We start from the raw sequence: 16,183 nt of genomic DNA on the forward strand, positions 1-16,183 counted from the left end.
TAGTCACCTCAACAATTTCCACATTATTTATTACAAGACTTAGTTGAGGTTTAGGGTTTAATTAATGATTTGTCCCAAATACAATGCTTTTAGTTTGAAATATTTAGGATTAATTTATTCCTTGCCACCCACTCAAACTAATTGGAACTCTTTGTTAAGTGTTGCAGTCATTTCAGTCGCTGTAGTAGCTGACATGTATAGTGTTGAGTCATCCGCATACATAGACACTCTGGCTTTACTCAAAGCCAGTGGCATGTCCTTAGTAAAGACTTAATAAAGTAAGGGGCCTAGACAGCGGCCCTTGGGAATTCCTGATTCTACCTGGATTTTGTTGGAGAGGCTTCCATTAATGAACACCCTCTGTGTTCTGTTAGACAGGTAACTCTTTATCCACAATATAGCAGGGGGTGTAAAGCCATAACATACGTTTTTCCAGCAGCAGACTATGATCAATAATGTCAAAAGCTGCACTGAAGTCTAACAAAACAGCCTCCACAATCTTTTTATCATCAATTTCTCTCAGCCAATCATCAGTCATTTGTGTAAGTGCTGTGCTTGTTGAATGTCCTTCCCTATAAGCATGCTGGAAGTTTGTTGTTAATTTGTTTACTGTAAAATAGCATTGTATCTGGTCAAACACCATTTTTTTCCTAAAGTTTACTAAGGGTTGGTAACAGGCTAATTGGTCGGCTATTTGAGCCAGTAAAGGGGGCTTTACTATTTTTAGGTAGCGGAATTACTTTTGCTTCCCTCCGAGTGGCGCAGCGGTCTAAGGCAATGCATCTCAGTGCTTGAGGCATCACTACAGACCCCCTGGTTCGATTCCAGACTGTATCACAACCTTGAGCTCCGAGATAGGACATTGTTTTTGCACCAGGAACGCTCACATTTCTTACCATGGAGCTGCCCAAAATCACGGCTGGCGAGAAGGACGAGGAAATCCACCCACTCACACGCTTCACAGGATGCAGGCCTCCGACAGATGGAGAAGCCAGAGCAGGGACGGAAGGTTGCCGACTTCGAAATCGAGGGGAATAGGCACGGCGGCCACAGACACAGGCACCCCCAGCGACAAAGGTGCAGGAAGATCAGGCTCCAGGACGGCGAAACTATTTGTTGTTTGTATCCGCTCCGGGCCTCTCGTTGGGAGTGTAGACTGCTTTGCGGGAGGCCGCTGTCTTTGGCTTCCACGGCTCGTGACATGCGACCATCGTCGATTGCCTTTCTCCTCATGTTGTGCTCCTTCGACGGCGCTATCAGATGGAGGAGCTCCGGGCAACACCGGCCAGTTGGATAACGACAAACGACAAGGCGGAGATGCATCCAACAAGGGTAAAAGCCGTCCAGCCACCGGCGTAGAAAATGTAAACATTCGACTCTGCGTTTTCCCCAGTTTCTTACGTAGGCTGGCGACCTGCGACCTGCGTGATCAAGGAAGCCACCTCAAGCCTATAATCCTCAGTAAGTAAACAATTGCCACATTTGAACTCCGAGTGATCCGGTTTGTCCCGAAACAAAGCGTAATAGATACAGCTCCTACAGCGCTGGAACCGTTCATTTAGTTCTCCAGACAAAGAGGACTCCATTGGAAAACTCATCTGGTACTAACTTCATTAGCTTGATGGCTAGCAGCTTAGTGTCTCTGTCAAGCAGGCTTCAACCTGTCTCTTAAGCGGGATTCAGGGATAAGAAATAGCGGTCCTAGCTGTTAAAAACGATCTGCGTCGTGGAATCCACGCAAAAACAAGTTCTGTATTCGTATTTATGAATAGCGTTGTTGTTTTAATCAAAAACAACAAACCGAGTGTTTTCCAGCATACAATGTTCAGCTGCGCACTCTGATGAAGTATGTGGATTGTAGCTTGTTTTTGGTCAACAACCTAGCGTATGAGCAACAACCTAGCGTACGAGCAACAACCTAGCGTACGAGCAACAACCTAGCGTACGAGCAACAACCTAGCGTACGAGCAACAACCTAGCGTACGAGCAACAACCTAGCGTACGAGCAACCACCTAGCGTACGAGCAACCACCTAGCGTACAAACAACCACCTAGCGTACAAACAACCACCTAGCGTACAAACAACCACCTAGCGTACAAACAACCACCTAGCGTACAAACAACCACCTAGCGTACAAACAACCACCTAGCGTACAAACAACCACCTAGGGTATGCTCTGTAACACTCTTTGTATGTACATAGTCAATGGTAGGCTTCGAGAAGACTCCTATGGTAGGTACACCTATAGCCCATCCCTTGGCAGTAGTACTGTACAGTAGACTACTTTATCACTACCTCAACCCAGAGTCTCTCAGAGCGTTCACATTCAGCCCACTGACACCCCTATCAGATCACAGAAAAATCACAGTCTACTTGAACAGAGCAATACTCAACCATGAGGCATCAAAGCCAAAGGACCTGAATAATATTAAGAAATGCTATAGATGGAAGGAAAGTAGTGTGGAAACCTACCAAAAAACAATTAGGCAACAACAAATTCAATCCCTTTCAGACAACTTCCTGGACAAAACGTTTCACTGTAATAGTGAAGGTGTAAACTTGGCAGTAGAAAACCTAAACAGTATATTTGACCTCTCAGCTTCCCTATCAGATCTAACAAATTCAAGCAGACAACCTGAGCAAATTAACAACAATGACAAATGGTTTGATGAAGAATGCAAAAACCTAAGAAAGAAATTGAGAAACCTATCCAACCAAAAACAGAGACTCAGAAAACCTGAGCCCACGCCTTCACTATGGTGAATCACTAAAACAATACAGAAATACACTACGGAAAAAGAAGGAACAGCATGTCAGAAATCAGCTCAATGTAACTGAAAAATCCATAGACTCTAACCACTTCTGGGAAAAGTGGAAAACACCAAACAAACAATAACATGAAGAGTTATCTATCCAAAAACGGAGATGTATGGATAAACCACTTCTCCAATCTTTTTGGCCCTATAACAAAGAACAAATAGCAAAAACATATTACATGATCAAACACCAATTTTAGAATCAACTATTAAAGACTACCAAAACCCACTGGATTCTCCAATTACATTGAATGAACTACAACCCAAAAAGGCCTGTGGTATTGATGGTATCCTAAATGAAATGATAAAGACCACAAATTCCAATTGGCTATACTTAAACTCCTTAATATCATCCTTAGCTCTGGCATCTTCCCCAATATTTGGAACCAAGGACTAATCACCCCAATCCACAAAAGTGGAGACAAATTTGACCCCAATAACTACCGTGGGATTTGCTTCAACAGCAACCTTGGGAAAGTCCTCTGCATTATCATTAACAGCAGACTCGTACATTTCCTCACTGAAAATAATGTACTGAGCAAATGTCAAATTGGCTTTTTACCAAATTACCGTACGACAGACCACGTATTCACCCTGCACACCCTAATTGACAAACAAACAAACCAAAACAAAGGCAAAGTCCTCTCATTCTTTGTTGATTTCAAAAAAGCTTTTGACTCAATTTGGGACAAACACCAAATTGAGACTGCATGCAGAATTCTGCAAAAATATCCTCTGTGTACAACGTAAAACACCAAATAATGCATGCAGAGCAGAATTAGGCCTATACCCGCTAATTATCAAAATGCAGAAAAGAGCCGTTAAATTCTACAACCACCTAAAAGGAAGCGATACCCAAAACTTCCATAACAAAGCCATCACCTAAAGAGAGATGAACTTGGAGAAGAGTCCCCTAAGCAAGCTGGTCCTATTCACAAACACAAACAGACCACACAGAGCCCCAGGACAGCAACACAATAATACCCAACCAAATCATGAGAAAACAAAAAGATAATCACTTGACACATTGGAAAGAATTAACAAAAAAACAGAGCAAACTAGAATGCTATTTGGCCCTAAACAGAGAGTACACAGTGGCAGAATACCTGACCACTGTGACTGACACAAAATTAAGGAAATCTTGGACTATGTACAGTGTGCAATCACAGAAGCAAGATTTGTGACCTGTTGCCACAAGAAAAGGGCAACCAGTGAAGAACAAACACCATTGTAAATACAACCCATATTTATGTTTATTTATTTTCCCATTTGTACTTTAACTATTTGCACATCGTTACAACACTGTATATAGACATAATACGACATTTGAAACGTCTTTAATATTTTGGAACTTCTGAGTGTAATGTTTACTGTTCATTTTTGTTTATTACCTACTTCACTTGCTTTGGCAATGTAAACATATGTTTCCCATGCCAATAAAGCCCTTCGAATTGAAATTGAATTGAAAGTGGCTCGACACAGCAACAGGCCCCAGCGAAACAGGTACAGGGGCAGGCAGACACTTTCATGAGGATAACGTACTTCACTGTTTGACCAAATCATGGTTTTAGCCTTGTAAAAAATAGGACACTTTGAGTGAGGAGACCATGTAGAATGTGCAGCTCGCACCGATGCGACCAATTAAAAATGTAACTCGCACAGCCAATTCAAAGGGTCGCAAAATGCTACTAAATGGTCGCAGTCTGGAGACCGACGCTCGCTTTGTGACTGACAGGCGCAGACTACAGACTTTTCTGAGTAGCGAATTGAAATGTTTAAAAGGAGAAGCCTAGTTAATTTATGAAGTGGAAAAAGTAGCCGCCGAAAATAAGTCTGTTACCGGCTGTGTAGCCGACAGCCGGCGCTTAGGGAAAACACTGCTGAAGGTTGGGAGTTGAGTAACGCTCACCTTCTTCAGACGGAAGATCTTCTCTCTGCCGATGTTGTCCTCCGCCTGTTTCAGTCCCAGCAGCTCTTTGGCTGACAGAGCTGACTCATCCACCACCGGCCCCTGGTCCTCCTCACCTAGACACCGCCTCCAGTTACGGTTCCTACGATTCCTGCCCCCTGGAGGCACACAAACTACGTTACCCAGAGACCTCCTTCCCACTGGAGAGACAAACTACGTTACCCAGAGACCTCCTTCCCACTGGAGAGACAAACTATGTTACCTAGAGTCCTTCACACACTTTTGACTCCACGGCCGTGTTCGAGACCATTAAATCTGTGATGTTTCATGGGTAAATTGTGACTGACTGATCTACAAATAAGATTGAGTAGTTCATTACGATGCAAGGTGATGCGTCTCGACTCGCCTTTAAAGTTGAATGCGCCCCATGCCTACTGAAGATGAGACTTTGTCTGGGTGTTGGTTGGCTGAGCTGAGAGGTCTCTTGCCATTTGCTCCCTGTCCTTCCTGACTACATTACCCAGAGTCGTCGACACCCCTACCTGTCTACATGCCAGGAGGTGTACTACATTACCCAGAGTCGTCGACACCCCTACCTGTCTACATGCCAGGAGGTGTTGGTTTACCTGAGTGAACTGTGTTGTCAACGTTGTCTCTCCTCTGCTCCCTGTCCTCTCCCCGAGAAGTTCTCCTCCAGAACTGTGAAGGGCGCGCTCTCCAGTTCTCCTCCCGGCCCTCTGGGTACCTGCAAATAGTGTTAGCATGGCATCTTAGCGTGACATGTTTTTTCCTATGGGAAATTCTAACTGTTCAGTCTTAGCGTTGGTACCTGGCTCTCTGGAAGTCCTCCCTCTGAGAGGGGCTGTGGCCTTCCTTGAATCCCCCTCCAGGGGAGCTGCTCAGTGACTCCATCCCTCCCTTCTTGGCGCTGGCGCGGTGGATCCCTCCCTGGCCTCCCCTCTTCCCCTGGCCACGCCTCTCCGGCTTGGGGCTGTATCCTCTCCCTGCATCCTGGTTCCTCCAGGTCTCAGCTTCGTCTGCCACAGGGCCCCTCTTCCTGTCTTCCCGCTTGGGGTAGCGTGGCCTGCCTCCTGACTCTTCCATGGTGTTTCTACTAGGCCTGTTGTGTGACAATGAGAGAGAGATGTCATCCATTAGGGGTGGCAGGTAGCTTAGTGGTTAAGAGCGTTGTGCCAGTAACCGAAAGGTCGCTGGTTCTAATTCCCGAGCCGACTAGGTGAAAAATATGTCGATGTGCCCTTCAGCAAGACACTTAACCCTAATTGTTCATGTAAGTCGCTCTGGATAAGAGCGTCTGCTAAATGACTAAAATGTAGTTACTACTACCTCTGGGGAATGTAGTGGCCACTAGCTCTGGCCCAGGGTGTTGTCCTTAACGAAGCCCTGGACAAGAGCTACGAGCTCATAAAGGGGCCCCTATAATGACCGTTCATTCGTTTGGCTTACTTCTACATCTGTTAGCTAGCTAGCTACTTCCTCAAAACCTAAGCGAGTTCATTAGCTATCATGCCAAACTGCAAACTAGTTACCTAGCTAGCTATGAAGACTCACTCAGGAACGGAGACGGATAAACAGTTTACTGAAAAGTTGTGTTTCTTCCATTACTTCAGGAAGTCCTCTCTAAACAACCCACTTCAATCCCCATGATATTTAGCGCTAGTCTACCAAACCCCACATAGAACATGGAGAGTTTACGGACATTACAGGCGACTGCTGACTGACTGATCTACAAACAACCTTGCATCATAAATAACTAGTCATTATTATTTGCAGATCAGTCAGTCACAATTTACCCATGATACATCACAGTTTTGATCCACTCGAACACAGCAAAATACTTATTCCTAAAACATAACAAACGAGTTAATTAACTATCATGCCAAACTGCTAGCTAACTATTAAGGCCCAACTGTTTACTAACAAATCGTCAGCACGTGTGGTTGACTATTTTGTTACTGATCACATTAACTAAGCCATGCGTTACATTTTAAAACAACTTGACTGACAAGTAGTTTTTTTCTGAGCGCTAGCTATCCAACGTTAGCTGTTAGCATGTTGTCACAAGGTTACTGGCTAACTATGCTAGCCACCACGACGTGACATTCAGCTACCTTGCTAACGTTACTGACTTGTCGCTTAGCTAAGGACTATGTGCTGGCATGTGTTGGATCTATTCTGTACAACTGGCTAACTTGACTACAAAACCAGTAACTAACTGTCTGATTTCACCATCTGACCTTTCTGTTGTCGAATGAAACCGCTAACACCAGCTACTGTGTTTGCTAGCTGGCTACACTAGCCTGATAGCTATTCATGTTACCTGTCCATTGGGGTGCACTGCCTTGCTAATACACAAACGTACATGGTGACCATTATAGGCAGATATTTAAAAAAAAAAATACCTTGAGTGTTTGTATGGGCAGCATACTACTGTGTTTATTCGTTATCGTATCGTTAGCTTGCTAGCTAGCCACAAGAACCTTCCGTACCAAATTCAATTTTCTACGCACGCGCGAGAGTTTTCAGGGGGCGCGAAACGTGTTGTCTGATGACGTTGAAATACACGTTTCACGTGTTTCTCTTTTCTTTGTGTGCTTTCTGCCCTCTACTGGTGAAAAGAGTGAATGACATGGAAAGATATTTTAATTTAGAGGTGATGCTGCCAAGTCATAAAATAAAGAAAAGGGGCCCTTTGGGATCCATCAGAGAACTGAAGTCATATGGAGAGATTTGGTTACAAATCAAGGTTTTCGTTATTAGTGGAATTAGGAGATCTAATAAAGATTAATCAGCCTGGATGTAAAACCATGTTATACATTTAGGGCTGGTTTCCCGGACTCAAATTAAGCAGGGGCGGTAGGTAGACTGGCAGTTAGGGGCGTTGGGCCAGTAACCGCAAAGTTTCTGGATCGAATCTCTGAGCCGACAAGGTACAAATCTGTCGTTCTGCCCTTGAGCAAGGCAATTAACCCTAATTGCTCCAGGGTCTCCGTCAATAATGGCTGATCCCTGGCCGTGACCCCACTCTCCGAGGGTCTCAGGGGGAGTGCGATATGCAAAAAACACATTTCCATTTCCTGTACAGGTTACCCACTTGTACACACAGTGAAACAGGACTATATATAAGCAGTCAATCATTTAAATCCGCTATTCAGTTAAGCACTTTAGACCTCATGTTAGCTCATTCAGTACAAATAGTTCATAGGTCAGTATGATCACAGTTAACATGAGCTTTGTCCTAAATAGTACCCTAGTACCCACTTTCCTATATAGTGCACTACTTTTGACCAGAACCCTATGGGCCCTGGTCTAAAGTAGTGCACTATATAGGGAATAGGGTGCCATTCTCTGGTCTAAAGTAGTGCACTATATAGGGAATAGGGTGCCATTCTCTGGTCCAAAGTAATGTACTATATAGGGAATAGGGTGCCATTCTCTGGTCTAAAGTAGTGCACTATATAGGGAATAGGGTGCCATTCTCTGGTCTAATGTAGTACACTATATAGGGAATAGGGTGCCATTCTCTGGTCTAAAGAAGTGCACTATATAGGGAATAGGGTACCATTCTCTGGTCTAAAGTAGTGCACTATATAGGGAATAGGGTGCCATTCTCTGGTCTAAAGTAGTGCACTATATAGGGAATAGGGTGCCATTCTCTGGTCTAAAGTAGTGCACTATATAGGGAATAGGGTACCATTCTCTTGTCTAAAGTAGTGCACTATATAGGGAATAGGGTGCCATTTGGGACAAACACATGGATATTCACCTGGTCAAATAGCATCTGATATCAACCACCTCAGCTACAATAACTAGACCAACAATCAAAGATCACCTACTGTACCTAGTGTGCTAAAAATAACTCTGACTACTAGGTTCAATAATTTATATCTCTGTTTGTCTCAAGGAATAGTGCTGCTCCTGTCTATTACAGGGTGGAAGTAGACATGGTTCTAAAAAAGATGCTGACAGTGCTGTTATTAGATGGTTGGTTGAAATAATCAACATGGAGGATGACAAGTCATGTCATATATTTTCTTCTGTTTCTCAGTTATGGTGTAAAAAATAATAATACAATATCTACCTTCATTCAGTTTACTTGGGAATATTGATCAACTTAATTGAATTCGATGTTCACAAATAAATTATTTTGTAACGTTTGTCAGAATTCAACCCCTTCGCTGAAATGAAGTATAGGTCATTATCAGCTCATTGTGTAGCAACTAATAATTTGAGGACACCTGACCAGACACCATCCGTAGACTAGGCTTCTGTGACGTATCAATGGAACTAGCCAAGGACCAAGTAGCTATTTTTTCCATTCACTTGAACAGTGATTTTTTTTTGGTAGACATTTAGAAAGTTTGCATAGAAAATAGATGTGACAATAGCCTGCTACGGTGCGTTTCCATTCAACTGTCTTTACTAATATTTGCCATATTCTAATAATCCTCATTGCCAACGTATCGCCACGGTCCATCCCATGGTGAGACTTGGAAGCTAGGAAAAACAATAGCCTAAATCAGACTTTATTGCGATAAACAAAAGTGTTGTGTCTTGACTCTTCAGATTAATTTAAGGCTGATTTAGGAACGGAGACGGATAAATAGTTTTAAATGGCTAGCTAGCTACTTCCTCAAAACCTAAGCGAGTTCATTAGCTATCATGCCAAACTAGTTACCTAGCTAGCTATGAAGACTCACTCAGGAACGGAGACGGATAAACAGTTTACTGAAAAGTTGTGTTTCTTCCATTACTTCAGGAAGTCCTCTCTAAACAACCCACTTCAATCCCCATGATATTTAGCGCTAGTCTACCAAACCCCACATAGAACATGGAGAGTTTACGGACATTACAGGCGACTGCTGACTGACTGATCTACAAACAACCTTGCATCATAAATAACTAGTCATTATTATTTGCAGATCAGTCAGTCACAATTTACCCATGATACATCACAGTTTTGATCCACTCGAACACAGCAAAATACTTATTCCCAACACATAACAAAAAGGTCACTGTAAAAGTAAGCTACCGGTGTGTAGGTAAAACTTTACTACACTGACCATACTGTATTTTCTTACTGTATTTTCTTAGTGAATGGCAATTTCACCATTCCCACCAGTTCTCTTAGCTACAGATTGTTACACCAGATAATGTGATTTGTGTCTGGAATAAAGCCCTTTTGTGGGTAAAAAATTCATTCTGATTGGCTGGGCCTAGTTCCCCAGTGGGTGGGCCTGGCTCCCATGGCTCCACCCCTGCCCAGTCATGTGAAATCCATAAATTAGGGCCTGAACCTGGACGTTCTGCGGGACCACGTTGTCAAAAATATGAATAGTAAAGTAAAGTACAGATACCCAAAAAACTACTTAAGTAGTACTATAAAGTATTTTTACTCAAGGACTTTTCACCACTGATTTGTTCCTGTACACTTCCAATCATTGTGCTAATGTTAGTTAATGCTAGTTAATGCTAGTTAATGCTAGTTAATGCTAGTTAATGCTAGTTAATGCTAGTTAGCAACTTCTTTCAAACTGTGTAACGAGACATAAGAATGGCATCCATGAGTTCATCAGCCAAAACCTCCCTTTAATGCTTCAGTAATGCTTCAGTAATGCTTCAGTAATACTTCAGTAATACTTCAGTAATGCTTCAGTAATGCTTCAGTAATGCTTCAGTAATACTTCAGTAATGCTTCAGTAATGCTTCAATAATGCTTCAGTAATGCTTCAGTAATACTTCAGTAATGCTTCAGTAATACTTCAGTAATGCTTCAGTAATGCTTCAGTAATGCTTCAGTAATACTTCAGTAATGCTTCAGTAATACTTCAGTAATGCTTCAGTAATGCTTCAGTAATGCTTCAGTAATGCTTCAGTAATACTTCAGTAATGCTTCAGTAATACTTCAGTAATGCTTCAGTAATACTTCAGTAATGCTTCAGTAATGCTTCAGTAATGCTTCGGTAAATCTTCAGTAATGCTTCAGTAAAGGTCACACTGTTCTATAGTTTCAGGTCTGCTGAATTTGTAATGAAGGTTGCTTAAGTATTCATGTTTGGAGGATAAAGTGTCTGCTTCCGTGCCCCAGTCCTCCGTTCTCAGGCAACGACCCTATGATGACTTACACCTTCACCCTGAAGGTCATCGAGAAGATGGACTTCCCCAAGAAGATCACCAAGAAACCATACTGTGCAGGTAGGTACAACCAGAGATACATCCTCATTATAAAACAGGACTACAGGACATAGTACTGAACATCCATGACGAATGGCACTGGTAGAGCATGGCGCCAGGGTTGTGGGTTCGATTCCCACAGGGGGCCAGTATGAAAATGTATGCACTCACTAACTGTAAGTCGCTCTGGATAAGAGCGTCTGCTAAATGACTAAAATGTAAAATGTAATATAATGCACTACTTTTGACCAGGGCCCACCAGACTATAACCTCATACCACCAGCAAGAGAACATCTTTCATCTGCTTTGTAATTACTGAGAAGAAGAGCTCATTTACCGCTGCCCCTCTCTCTCTCTCTCTCTCTCTCTCTCTCTCTCTCTCTCTCTCTCTCTCTCTCTCTCCCTCTCCCTCTCTCTGTCTCTCTCTCTCCCTCTCGCTCGCTCGCTCTCTCTCTCTCTCTCTCCCTCCGTCTCTCCCTCTCGCGCTCTCTCCGTCTCTCTCTCTCTCCCTCTCTCCCTCTCTCTCTCTCTCTCTCTCTCTCTCTCTCTCTCTCTCTCTCTCTCTCTCTCTCTCTCTCTCTCTCTCTCTCTCCCTCCCTCTCTCTCTCTCTCTCTCTCTCTCTCTCTCTCTCTCTCTCGCTCGCTCGCTCGCTCGCTCCCTCTCTCTCTCTCTCTCTCTCTCTCTCTCTCCATCTCTCCGTCTCTCCCTCGCTCTCTCTCTCGCTCTCTCTCTCTCTCCCTCTCTGTCTCTCTCTCTCTCTCCCTCTCTCTATCGGTCTCTCTCTCAATTCTATTTCAATTTAAGGGCTTTATTTATTGCCAAAGCAAGTGAAGTAGATAGTTAACAAAAATTAACAGTAAACATTACACTCACACAAGTTCCAAAGGAATAGAGACTCTCTCTCTCGCTCTCTCTCTCTCAATTCAATTCAATTTCAATTTAAGGGCTTTATTGGCATGGGAAACGTGTGTTAACATTGCCAAAGCAAGTGAAGTAGATAGTAAACAAAAGTGAAATAAACAATAAATATTAACAGTAAACATTACACTCAGAAGTTTCAAAAGAATAAAGACATTTCAAATGTCATAGTATGTATATATACAGTGTTGTAACAATGTGCAAATAGTTAAAGTACAAATGGGAAAATAAATAAACATAAATATGGGTTGTATTTACAATGGTGTTTGTTCTTCACTGGTTGCCCTTTTCTTGTGGCAACAGGTCACAAATCTTGCAGCTGTGATGGCACACTGTGGTTTTTCACCCAGTAGATAAGGGAGTTTATCAAAATTGGGTTTGTTTTCGAATTCTTTGGGGATCGCTGTAATCTGAGGGAAATATGTGTCTCTAATATGGTCATACATTTGGCAGGAGGTTAGGAAGTGCAGCTCAGTTTCCACCTCATTTTGTGGGCAGTGTGCACATAGCCTGTCTTCTCTTGAGAGCCAGGTCTGCCTACGGCGGCCTTTCTCAATAGCAAGGCTATGCTCACTGAGTCTGTACATAGTCAAAGCTTTCCTTAAGTTTGTGTCAGTCACAGTGGTCAGGTATTCTGCCACTGTGTACTCTCTGTTTAGGGCCAAATAGCATTCTAGTTTGCTCTGTTTTTTTGTTTGTTCTTTCCAATGTGTCAAGTAATTCTCTTTTTGTTTTCTCATGATTTGGTTGGGTCTAGTTGTGTTGTTGTTGTTGTTGTCCTGGGGCTCTCTCTCTCTCTCTCTCTCTCTCTCTCTCTCTCTCTCTCTCTCTCAATTCAATTCAATTTCAATTTAAGGGCTTTATTGGCATGGGAAACGTGTGTTAACATTGCCAAAGCAAGTGAAGTAGATAGTAAACAAAAGTGAAATAAACAATAAATATTAACAGTAAACATTACACTCAGAAGTTTCAAAAGAATAAAGACATTTCAAATGTCATATTATGTATATATACAGTGTTGTAACAATGTGCAAATAGTTAAAGTACAAATGGGAAAATAAATAAACATAAATATGGGTTGTATTTACAATGGTGTTTGTTCTTCACTGGTTGCCCTTTTCTTGTGGCAACAGGTCACAAATCTTGCAGCTGTGATGGCACACTGTGGTTTTTCACCTAGTAGATAAGGGAGTTGATCAAATTTGGGTTTGTTTTCGAATTCTTTGTGGATCGCTGTAATCTGAGGGAAATATGTGTCTCTAATATGGTCATACATTTGGCAGGAGGTTAGGAAGTGCAGCTCAGTTTCCACCTCATTTTGTGGGCAGTGTGCACATAGCCTGTCTTCTCTTGAGAGCCAGGTCTGCCTACGGCGGCCTTTCTCAATAGCAAGGCTATGCTCACTGAGTCTGTACATAGTCAAAGCTTTCCTTAAGTTTGGGTCAGTCACAGTGGTCAGGAATTCTGCCACTGTGTACTCTCTGTTTAGGGCCAAATAGCATTCTAGTTTGCTCTGTTTTTTTGTTTGTTCTTTCCAATGTGTCAAGTAATTCTCTTTTTGTTTTCTCATGATTTGGTTGGGTCTAATTGTGTTGTTGTTGTTGTCCTGGGGCTGTGTGGGGTCTGTTTGTGTTTGTGAACAGAGGCCCAGGACAAGCTTACTTAGGGGACTCTTCTCCAAGTTCATCTCTCTGTAGGTGATGGCTTTGTTATGGAAGGTTTGGGAATCGCTTCCTTTTAAGTGGTTATAGAATTTAACGGCTCTTTTCTGGATTTTGATAATTAGCGGGTATTGGCCTAATTCTGCTCTGCATGCATTATTTGGTGTTTTACGTTGTACACGGAGGATGTTTTTGCAGAATTCTGCATGCAGAGTCTCAATTTGGTGTTTGTCCCATTTTGTGAATTCTTGGTTGGTGAGCGGACCCCAGACCTCAGAACCATAAAGGGCAATGGGTTCTATAACTGATTCAAGTATTTTTAGCCAGATCCTAATTGGTATGTCAAATTGTATGTTCCTTTTGATGGCATAGAAAGCCCTTCTTGCCTTGTCTCTCAGATCGTTCACAGCTTTGTGGAAGTTACCTGTGGCGCTGATGTTTAGGCCGAGGTATGTATAGTTTTTTGTGTGCTCTAGGACAACGGTGTCTAGATGGAATTTGTATTTGTGGTCCTGGCAACTGGACCTTTTTTGGAACACCATTATTTTTGTCTTACTGAGATTTACTGTCAGGGCCCAGGTCTGACAGAATCTGTGCAGAAGATCTAGGTGCTGCTGTAGGCCCTCCTTGGTTGGTGACAGAAGCACCAGATCATCAGCAAACAGAAGACATTTGACTTCAGATTCTAGTAGGGTGAGGCCGGGTGCTGCAGACTGTTCTAGTGCCCTCGCCAATTCGTTGATATATATGTTGAAGAGGGTGGGGCTTAAACTGCATCCCTGTCTCACCCCACGGCCCTGTGGAAAGAAATGTGTGTGTTTTCTGCCAATTTTAACCGCACACTTGTTGTTTGTGTACATGGATTTTATAATGTCGTATGTTTTTCCCCCAACCCCACTTTCCATCAATTTGTATAGCAGACCCTCATGCCAAATTGAGTCAAAAGCTTTTTTGAAATCAACAAAGCATGAGAAGACTTTGCCTTTGTTTTGGTTTGTTTGTTTGTCAATTAGGGTGTGCAGGGTGAATACGTGGTCTGTCGTACGGTAATTTGGTAAAAAGCCAATTTGACATTTGCTCAGTACATTGTTTTCACTGAGGAAATGAACTAGTCTGCTGTTAATGATAATGCAGAGGATTTTCCCAAGGTTGCTGTTGACGCATATCCCACGGTAGTTATTGGGGTCAAATTTGTCTCCACTTTTGTGGATTGGGGTGATCAGTCCTTGGTTCCAAATATTGGGGAAGATGCCAGAGCTAAGGATGATGTTAAAGAGTTTAAGCATAGCTAATTGAAATTTGTGGTCTGTATATTTTATCATTTCATTGAGGATACCATCAACACCACAGGACTTTTTGGGTTGGAGGGTTTGTATTTTGTCCTGTAGTTCATTCAATGTAATTGGAGAATCCAGTGGGTTCTGGTAGTCTTTAATAGTTGATTCTAAGATTTGCATTTGATCATGTATATTTTTTTGCTGTTTGTTCTCTGTTATAGGGCCAAAAAGATTGGAGAAGTGGTTTACCCATACATCTCCGTTTTGGATAGATAGCTCTTCGTGTTGTTGTTTGTTTAGTGTTTTCCAATTTTCCCAGAAGTGGTTAGAGTCTATGGATTCTTCAATTACATTGAGCTGATTTCTGACATGCTGTTCCTTCTTTTTCCGTAGTGTATTTCTGTATTGTTTTAGTGATTCACCATAGTGAAGGCGTAGGCTCAGGTTTTCTGGGTCTCTATGTTTTTGGTTGGATAGGTTTCTCAATTTCTTTCTTTGGTTTTTGCATTCTTCATCAAACCATTTATCACTGTTATTACTTTTCTTTGGTTTTCTGTTAGAGATTTTTAGATTTGATAGGGAAGCTGAGAGGTCAAATATACTGTTTAGGTTTTCTACTGCCAAGTTTACATCTTCACTATTACAGTGGAACGTTTTGTCCAGGAAGTTGTCTAGAATGGATTGAATTTGTTGTTTCCTAATAGTTTTTTGGTAGGTTTCAACACTACTTTCCTTCCATCTATAGCATTTCTTAATATTATTCAGTTCCTTTGGCTTTGATGCCTCATGATTGAGTATTGCTCTGTTCAAGTAGACTGTGATTTTGCTGTGGTCTGATAGGGGTGTCAGTGGGCTGACTGTGAACGCTCTGAGAGACTCTGGGTTGAGGTCAGTGATAAAGTAGTCTACAGTACTACTGCCAAGAGATGAGCTATAGGTGTACCTACCATAGGAGTCCCCTCGAAGCCTACCATTGACTATGTACATACCCAGTGTGCGACAGAGCTGCAGGAGTCGTGACCCGTTCTTGTTGGTTATGTTGTCGTAGTTGTGCCTAGGGGGGCATATGGGGGAGGGAATGCTGTCACCTCCAGGTAGGTGTTTGTCCCCCTGTGTGCTGAGGGTGTCAGGTTCTTGTCCAGTTCTGGCATTTAGGTCGCCACAGACTAGTACATGTCCCTGGGTCTGGAAATGATTGATTTCCCCCTCCAGGATGGAGAAACTGTCTTCATCTCTTTGTGGGAGTGGGGGGCTTGGGGTGGGTAGGAGGGGCATAGGTCTGATCTGAGGGGGCCTAAATGGGGTGTGGGCATGGTTGACTTGGGGGGGAGTTAATTGGTGGGGGTGTAGATGTGGTTGATGGTGCTGTGGTCTGGATGTAGGTCCTCTCTGCGGGGGTCCTCTA

At 42.7% G+C, this 16,183-nt stretch overlaps 1 pseudogene across 1 annotated transcript in view; it reads right to left on the reverse strand.

The window, feature by feature from the left end:
- LOC311123804 (terminal uridylyltransferase 7-like) overlaps positions 1-7,245 on the reverse strand; it is a 42,580-nt pseudogene extending 35,335 nt beyond the window's left edge. Inside the window, exons 1-4 of the transcript in view lie at positions 7,150-7,245; positions 5,556-5,846; positions 5,353-5,471; positions 4,727-4,884 (exon numbers count right to left, since the gene is read on the reverse strand). The product of the transcript in view is annotated as a terminal uridylyltransferase 7-like (transcript). The remainder of the gene's footprint in view (positions 1-4,726; positions 4,885-5,352; positions 5,472-5,555; positions 5,847-7,149) is intronic.
- Between the last annotated feature and the right edge of the window lie 8,938 nt (positions 7,246-16,183).

Source organism: Coregonus lavaretus (assembly GCF_964263955.1).
Source record: "Coregonus lavaretus genome assembly, contig: HAP1_SCAFFOLD_4281, whole genome shotgun sequence".
Taxonomy (NCBI): domain Eukaryota; kingdom Metazoa; phylum Chordata; class Actinopteri; order Salmoniformes; family Salmonidae; genus Coregonus; species Coregonus lavaretus.